This window comes from Trichosurus vulpecula, chromosome 1 (genome assembly GCF_011100635.1).
Source record: "Trichosurus vulpecula isolate mTriVul1 chromosome 1, mTriVul1.pri, whole genome shotgun sequence".
NCBI lineage: Eukaryota > Metazoa > Chordata > Mammalia > Diprotodontia > Phalangeridae > Trichosurus > Trichosurus vulpecula.
The window spans coordinates 506,537,742-506,546,489 of NC_050573.1; the positions used below are offsets into that span (position 1 = coordinate 506,537,742).

The window sequence follows — 8,748 nt, forward strand, 5'->3', positions numbered from 1 at the left end:
AAGGAAGGCGGTAATAGTTCTGCTGTCCAGGGCCCAACCCCGAGGCCTAAACTAGAATAGTGAAAGCAAGAGAGAAACTGCAGGAGTACCAGGAAGTGGGTTGGTCTGGCCTTCTTACCAGTTACTGTGGCTTTGGGAAACTATTTATTTCTCTTCTAGACTTGCTTCTCCATCCATCCATCTATCCATCCATCAATCAATCAATATTTATTAAGCACCTACTTTGTTCTAGGAACTGTTTTAAGCTCTAGGTATATAAAAAGAGGCAAAAGACAGCTCCTGTCCCCAAGGAGTTTACAATCTAATGGGAGACAACATGAAACAAATATATGCAAAACAAGCTACATATATAAGAAAAATTAATGGAGGGACAACACTGGAATTAAGAGGGGTTGGGGAAGGCTTTGTGCAGAAGATGGAATTTAGGTTCGAACTTAAAGGAAGCCAAGGAGCTCAACAGTCTTAGCAATGGAGGGAGAGTATTCCAGGCATGGGGGCCAGCCAGAAACAACATCCAGAGTTGAGGGATGGAGTGTCTGGTTTGTGGAACAGCTATGAGGCCAGTGCCACTGGATTTAAGAGTAATTGTCAGGAGTTAATGTGTAAGAAGATGCTGGTCTCCATGCTGGTTCTATCTGGTTGCTTTTCAAGCTTGGGACTCTGGCTCCTGGTCTGCCTTCTGCCCAATGGGTATTAGGTGCACAAGCTTCCCTGGTTTCTACTTCTGTATTGGAAATCTCCAAGGATCCGTCTTAGCTCTTACCAGCACTTAGCACAGTGCCTGGCACTTATTAGACTCTTAAAACTGTTTATTGATTAATTGATTACACTGCTTTGCTCACTGTAGATTTCAGGGGCAACAAGGAATAACTGCTGCCATCACAGACCTTCTGGGAGTTCTTCCTCTGTCTCTGTTCTCTGTGCTTGAATGGAATGACTGATAGGAAGTGCCTCTCGAATGGAAAGAAAAGGGAAGGGGAAGGGCAGACCTATACTTTCCAAGCATAGAATTTTTCCACCCCCTTCTTTCTTGCTTATCAGCTTCTTTCCTTTGGTGAAATAGGAAAAACATAGTGATTTTCGTCAGTGCTCTGTTATTCCTCCTTATACCCACACTACCGTCACCTTAGTCCCTGGGGCAATATAGTAATTTGAGGGAGATAAGAGGGCATATCATATGTACTGGTTATAGGGGATTTAAAGTAGCAGTGCATGATTGAAGGAATAGACTTAACTAAAAGGCTGCCAGTACTGACCTGAAATGTAAATTTTTCTCTTTGAGTTCTTATGTTAGACTAGCTTGGAAAACTTCTAATTCTTTTTAACTTGGGCAATTGGAAGAGATTAATGAACAATGACTTCATAATTCTCCCAACTATAGGTGGTCACTAATTATCTGTATTCTACAGGGAGAGCTATCAGAGCAAGAAGGGAAGAAAGGAGAAAATAATCTACAAAGCTTTCTTTTCAATTGTTATTCAGGCAGATACAACAAAATTAAAATGTGAGCAAAGGGTGTGACCAAGGGCAAACCTGGGCAATTTACATAGTAAAAGATGAGGCTTTTGGTTAGGACTTTAATTATGTCTCTTTGATATATGGGAACATCCTTATTAATTACTTGAGTATAGGAATAATTGGGGATAATTCGATTAGGTTAATCCCTCCCAAAAGAGCCTTTAGACCAAATCCAATAGTATAGCTCAGTGAGCTAAGACGGTTTCTTACATTTTTAAAATATAATTTTATTGTATTTTAAAAATAAAAAAAAAAATTCTTAGCTTGTGGGCAGCAAAAAAAAAAAAAAAAAAAAAAGCCAGTTTTGACCATCAGGCTGTAGTTTTCTGAACTCTGAACTCCTGTGAAATCTGTCCCAACAAAAGACAAACCAAATATAGCCCAAGTCCCAAAGCCCATAGTCATGGAACTCTCTTCTCATTGGTGGAGATCAATGCCTCATACCTTTGTGAGAGGTGGGGCAGAGTTGGCAAAAGCAGGAGAGAGGATGGCTCTGCCCCCCTACAGACTTTATTCAAGGCTTTTCAGTCACTTTGGGCTCTCCAGTCACTTTGGGCTCTCTAGTCACTTTGGGTGCTTCTGATTTATAACTTTGAGAGAGAAGGTGATTGATGCCAACCTCACTTCAGGTTGCTGAAGAGAAGAAGCTAACATGAGAGGAACTGATAGTCTCATTATGTTCCTATGCCCAGCTTGTTACACCAGAGACTTTTGAGAATGTCCCTTGGGTGAAATCTGTGATTCTCTCTCTCTCTCTCTCTCTTCCTGTCCCTGTCTCTGTTTCTTCCTTGAGCTGAGTCATTTCACTCCCAATAGGAGAACTCCTTTATTCTGCATTGTCTAGTATATATTCTCCTATGTGTACTTTCTCTGATTTCTGTTTTGCATATGACTTGGATAAATGTTTTTCTCTACTTGTATGTGTGTTCATTGTGGAACTGGTATTTGGTGGGAAGGGAGCCCGGGACCTTCCTTCCCCATTAATAAACAGTGATCAGAGTTTTAGTGTAAACCTGAAAACTATGTTCCCTAGACTAACAATATTTGAGGGAGCAGATAGATAATAATTCTACCCATGTACCCTCTTCTCTTTGAGGAGAGCAAGAGTGGCCAAGCTTTTGGCCCCAAACACCTGCTTCCTTTTCCAAAAGGAATTATAGTCTCCTTTGCAGAAGGTTAGGGTGAGAAGAGGCTAGAAATTTATATTCTGTCTCCCTTCAAGCCACACAAGGACATCTTCATGATACATGTGGGAGACATCCTCACTACACTAATAATAAAAAAGATACAGAGACCTAGCCACTGACCTGAGAGTAGAGTGACTCTTGTGGGGTAATGTCTACCTATTAGAATGTTCCTCCACCTATCTCTCCAGCCCTAGCTCCAGCAATGAATAGCAGATCCTCTCAGCTTGAGACCATAGCAGTAGTTGGGGTCATCATGGTGGAGGATTTGTGGTTTCTGGATCCTGAGTTTCTGGACTCATCTGTCGAGGGGCTGTAGCAAAGTTTCTTGCCTAGGAGGTAGCAGAAATCAGGGCAGTTGTGGAGTGGTGACAATCCTTGAATCTAAGTGTAATGAGGTAGTGACCCTCTTTTATTTTGAACTTGCATGAGGCTGGGAGTGCATGGTGAATGTAAGGGAGGACTGGCCAGTTATCTCAGTCCTTGTGAGCATATGCAGAGTGCTTGGCTGGAACAATCCCCATCTGGACTCTGGAGAAAGCATAGATATTCTGCAACTGGTTGTGGTCTGCTTCCCATTCTATAATGAGGAACCTCTTTTATTGACTATGTAGATGAACAGGGGTGGTTGTGGTGGGGGGAGAGCCTACCTCAGTGGTAGCTGAGCCAAGGGTTCATCCAGCAGAAGTGTTGCATTTGGACCTGAACTTGGTGGGGCCAAGTGCTATTTAGGAACTATATTAAATCTGAGCTCATTTTCCCTAGAAACCAAAGTGATATAGTGAAGAGTTCCCTTAGGTATTGGGAGAAATTGTTTATACTTCTGTTCTTACTATATTTTTGAAGTAAATATCCATTTGTAAAAGAATTTATGTTAATTAGTTAAAGGAACTGGGGCATTAGTAACTGGTAGCTAGCAATGGTGATGGTGGTGTGGGGGAGAACACACTGGAATGTGCTGTTAGCATTAAGAAAAAGAGACTCCAACACCTCACGGTTATCTCTAGAATCCTGAAGGGATATGTGGCTAGCTTTGTTCTGGGAGAGTGAGGCAACAGTCCCTGCCATGTCAGCATACTGAAAAAGTGTCCACAGTTCCAGGTCCCAGAAGGGGGAATGCCCATGGAGAGAAACAGAGATCCTTATATAGCATGAGAATTCCATAGATAAGAGAAGCAAACAAAGCATTCTAGAGCTAGAGAAGCATTAAGGCACTAATGTGGGGGAGCAAATTTATCTGAAACTACAACTATGAGTTATTTAAAATGTGTAGGTCGAGTGACAAGTGGGCTGCCACTCCAGTGGTACTGAGTGCCAAATTCCTTAAGGAGCTGAAGGTGTGGCCCTTACCACAAGGTACAGGGCTGACTCTAGGAGCCCCACTTTAATTTTTCTTCCAGGGAGAGTTCAAATCTTTAGATAGTATTATGAAACTAAGGGACTATGTGAAGGGTAGTAAGTGGGGAAGGGAAGTAGGATTCACCAAAGAGGAGAGAATTGTATTGATAATTTATAGGTTCCTGTGAGTCCTTTGTACTGTTTTATATTTTCCATAAGGTAAAATAAAGACTACACTGTATTTGAAATATATTGCAGGCTGAGCATTTGCCTTTGCAGAAACCTTAACACAAACTATATTCTGAGGTCCCTGGGGGAAACCTAGGGGTGGGCACAAGTCAAAGATAGAATTTTGTGCAAAATCTCCCAGATTGAACTCAGGCTGTGCAAATCCAGAACTGGGCTTTCTGGGTCATAGGTTATTCTTGTTTATTTCTCAGCTATATCTATGATTTAGTTACTATTTCCAGTAAAGTGGATTTGCCGTGGAAGTTGTCTGATACCCATTGGCCTCTGTCTTTTCCACATACTGCCTCTCTTTCAGATAACTTGTCATTTGCTCTCCCCTGGGCCCTATGTTGGGTTTGTTACTCTGCGATGCCTTTAGAGCTTTTGGTATTTTGATAAATTCTACTTTACTTTTCTCCCTGAATGAGAGGACTAAGGTTTGACGTTATGAGCAAGAGCTTCCTTAAATAGCTGTGACAAGATGGTCAGAGTTCACTGGAATTGGTAATAGGTGAATAGGTGTCATTCTTGCTGTTCCAGAAAGTTAACCTTCTAGCCATTAGAATGTTAAATGTAAGTAAGTAATACTGTTAGGTTGTTTTAAAGAAAAATGAAACACTTTACTTAACTTTTCCCCAAATGCAACCTTTTCAATTTACTCAGACCAGTTCCATAATGTGTTTCTTGACCTATTTTATCCTTTGTAGAAATAGGGCAGGGGAGTGAATGCTATGTGGTTTAAAAATGCTTTCCTCACAACAACCCTGTTGATGTAAGTAATGCTAGCTTTATCCTCTCCATTTTTATAGATTTGGAATGAGGTTTGAAGAAATTAAATGACTTGAAAAGGTAATAGAGTTAGCAGTTTATAGAGCAAGTACTTGAACCCAGCCTGTCCTCAGTCATCTACATTATGTTCACTGCCTTTGTTATAAGATAAGTTGGATGGAAAACGTGTTTCAGAACAAGCATGTACTTTACCTGGCTTCCATCAAGTTCCAGCTAAAATCCCACCTTCTTCCGGAAGTCTTTCTTGGTCCCACTTAATCCTATATACCTTTATAAACCTCCTATAAACCTTTATAAAAGGTTTGCCTGGTTTCTCTCCAATTAGACTGTGAGTTCCTTGAGAGTAAGTGTTTAGCACAATGTCTGGCATACAGTAGGTGTTTAATAAATGCTTGTTGCTTTGACATGTTTTTCCTTCAAAACCAACATCATTTCCTCATATCCTCTTTGTACTGAATGAAAACACTTACATGAAATTGAGCAGACCCAGGAAAGTCTGTCCATCTAGCAACGCTCACCATAAAAGTCATTTTCTAACTGCTGTCCATCATGAAAGGAGTAATTATTCCACATTATGCAATAAGACATTCATGAAATTATAATGATTAATTATTGTATTATGTGAAAACACTATTCAACTTGAAGAAAGAATTGCATCTTCTTTTGGGTCATGTATTATATGGTAATCAGGTCATTGTTTGATGGTGGGAGAGAGCTGAACTGTAATATTTTCTTTTATTCTGCCATCTTTATCCTCTGGCTGATAGTGATTCATTATTGTGATTATTGTGAATTGTCCTAGAAAAGCTGGATCATCAATATAAGGAAAATGAAAGTAATTACCAAAAGATTTTCAGGAAAGAGGGAAAGAACCTATAGTTACAAAAATATAGAACTTTTTATAGCAGCAAGAAACTGGAAGCTAAAAGGATGCCCCTAAGTGAATTATAGTTTACAAATGTAATGGACTATTATTGTGCCATAAGAAATGGCAGAAGTGATAGTGTCAGAGAAATTGGGGAAGACTTATATGAAATGATATAGAATGAAGTCAGTAGAACCAGAATAACTTGTGCTATAAAAACATTATAAAGAAAAATGTTGAAAGACTTCAGAACTCTGATCAAAGTAATAATGAACCACCATTTCAGAAGAATGATGATGAAGTATGCTACCCAAATCTTGACAGAGAGGTAATGAACTCAAAATATAGAATGAGATATACATTTTTGGACAAGATCAATGTGGGAATTTATTTTGCTTGACTGTGTATATATGTACACATGTACATATATATGTATGTATGTACATACATACATAGCCATAAACACACACAAGGTCTTTGTTGTTCATTGTTTCTTCCTTCCTCCCTTCTTCCTTCCTTCCTTCCTTCCTTCCTTCCTTCCTTCCTTCCTTCCTTCCTTCCTTCTTTCCTTCCTCCCTTCCTTTCTTCCTGTAACACCAACACTGCTAGCAGCTGCTGTGGAAGTGTAAGGCCAATAACACCAGCACACAGGAGGGCTGCTAGCACAGGTTCTTTGATCTGCTTTTCTAAGGAAAACAACTTTAAGGGGTTTACAATCTCACTTTAATTAAACATACATATATCATTCACTTAGTTCAGGGGAAAAAGTCAGCACCCTGAACTTCAGAGAAAACACAAACAGAAATTACAAGCAGAAATTATATAAACGGAGCAAATAACACAAATCAGCAGACAGGGCTTCTAGCCATCTGTCCGTAGCAATACATACATAGATACCAGAGAGAGAAGCATCAACATCTGGGTTTTCAAAGCTGGAGGGCTCCTTAACAGCTACCCAGATTCTTGTCTGTTCAAATCACACAAACACTCTTCCAATGAGTGAGCCCCCAAAGCAAAATGCTAACCTCAGAGTATATGTACTGTTTTCAATCACTGACTCTTGATTCAATCAAAGACTCTTGATTCAAACAAAGGCAAGACTCAGTCAAAGGCACTTGATTGCCTTAGTGCTGAGCACTCCAAAAGAAAAAACAGCAAAAAGTCTTACTTTGTTTGCAATTACTTCCTTCCTTTCTTTTTTTTTTTCCAATTGGGGGAAAATCTAGAAAAGAAAAAGTGCTAGGGATAAGTTTGGAAAAGAAAAGAAACAAAAGAGAGTTACTGAGGCCCTTTTTGAAAGTGTACAGAAGAGTAACCAGGTCAAAGTTCCCCTGTAGTTGGGGAAGATGGCAGGAATGCAGCTATAGCTTCTCATTGACTGTCTTCAGTCCTTTTGGTCAATTTGTTCACATTGAGTATGCCTTGACAGCAGTAGCTAGAGGAGCCTCTTCCGTTGGAATTAAGGCCATCAATGATATGATGTTGACCAAAAACCAGAAAACCATTCTATATGATGAAAGGAATATCTACAAGGTAAGGCCAATCAACAAGCACATGGTCCTGATCTAGAGCGGCATGGGCCCCAGACCCCAACTACCTGGTGTACCATGATCACATCCCTATGCTTCAGCTGGTGCAGAGTCACTTCAGTGATGCACAAGTACCTACAGTCAGTAGTCATGCATCTGTTTGGAGTATCACTGCTCATTTGTAGTTGGAATGAGGGGTGACCTTATTTGTTTCAATCTGATCCATTTGGAGCTTACTTTGATTAGAAAGCTGCAGCAATGGAAAAGTATTATGTAACAGAGAAAACTTTCCTTGAGAAAAAATTCAATGAAGACCTAGAGCTAGAAGATGCTATTCATATAGCCATGCTAACATTAAAGGAAAGTTTTGAAGGGCAAATAACATAGAAGTTGGTATCTGCAATGAATCAGGTTTTAGGATTAAGAATTCCAACTGAAATTAAAGATTATATGGCTGCCATAGCAAAATATTCTAATGACTGAATAGCTTGACATTTCAGATGATTTACCAATTTGAAATGTTAAAAAATGTTTTAGTTGTTATGCTTTTTTTGCATACTTATCTCTATGTAGTTGAATGTCTGAAAGTTTTGAAAAATGACAGGTGTAAATCCTAATAAATTCCTAAATCCAGCTTCTAGGAAAAAAAGGCAATACACAGAAGAGAACAGAAGGAAGGCCAGAAGGGATCACAGACAAGCAATATAGCTTTGAAAGTTACATTTCCTTTTTATCATATACTTTAAAAGAAATGCAAGTTCTACATAATAGAGATTTTGTTTCATGTATAATCCTCTTCTGTTCCACTGTGTACATGGAAATAATCACTCTGGTGTTCGTTAAGTTCAAAATAAAAAGAAATAATTTTTTTAAAAGAAGAAAATGAAAGTAAACTGTGATCGTTTAGCAGCTAGAGATAGAACTCTTAGTTTTATGGATTGTACCCTGAAGGTAAGAAAGCTTCAAGCTTATCCTATTTTTACCCTCTGAAGCTTGATTTTTTAAATAGAAGAGTTGGAGGATGGGCAGGATTTTTACCACCAAGGAACTTGGGAGGTTCCAGGCAAAGTTTAAAAAGTAATCTAGTAAGTCAATGGAAGCCAAGTCAGGAACTCAAGGAGAGCCTAAATGTCTTGCTCAGTGTCAAACAGTTAGTAAATATCTGAGGTTAGATTTGATCTTGGGTCCTCTTGATTCTTGATCTAATCTCTCCAGTTGTAGCAACAATGTGGCTAGCAGCTACTGTAGCTGTGTGAGACCAAGAACAATCAGTATCACAGAAGGACTGCTAACACAG

At 39.3% G+C, this 8,748-nt stretch overlaps 1 pseudogene; it reads left to right on the plus strand.

Moving 5' to 3' along the window:
- Positions 1 to 490: 490 nt before the first annotated feature.
- On the plus strand, positions 491 to 7,934 carry LOC118840770 (annotated as a pseudogene).
- The last annotated feature ends 814 nt before the right edge of the window (positions 7,935 to 8,748 follow it).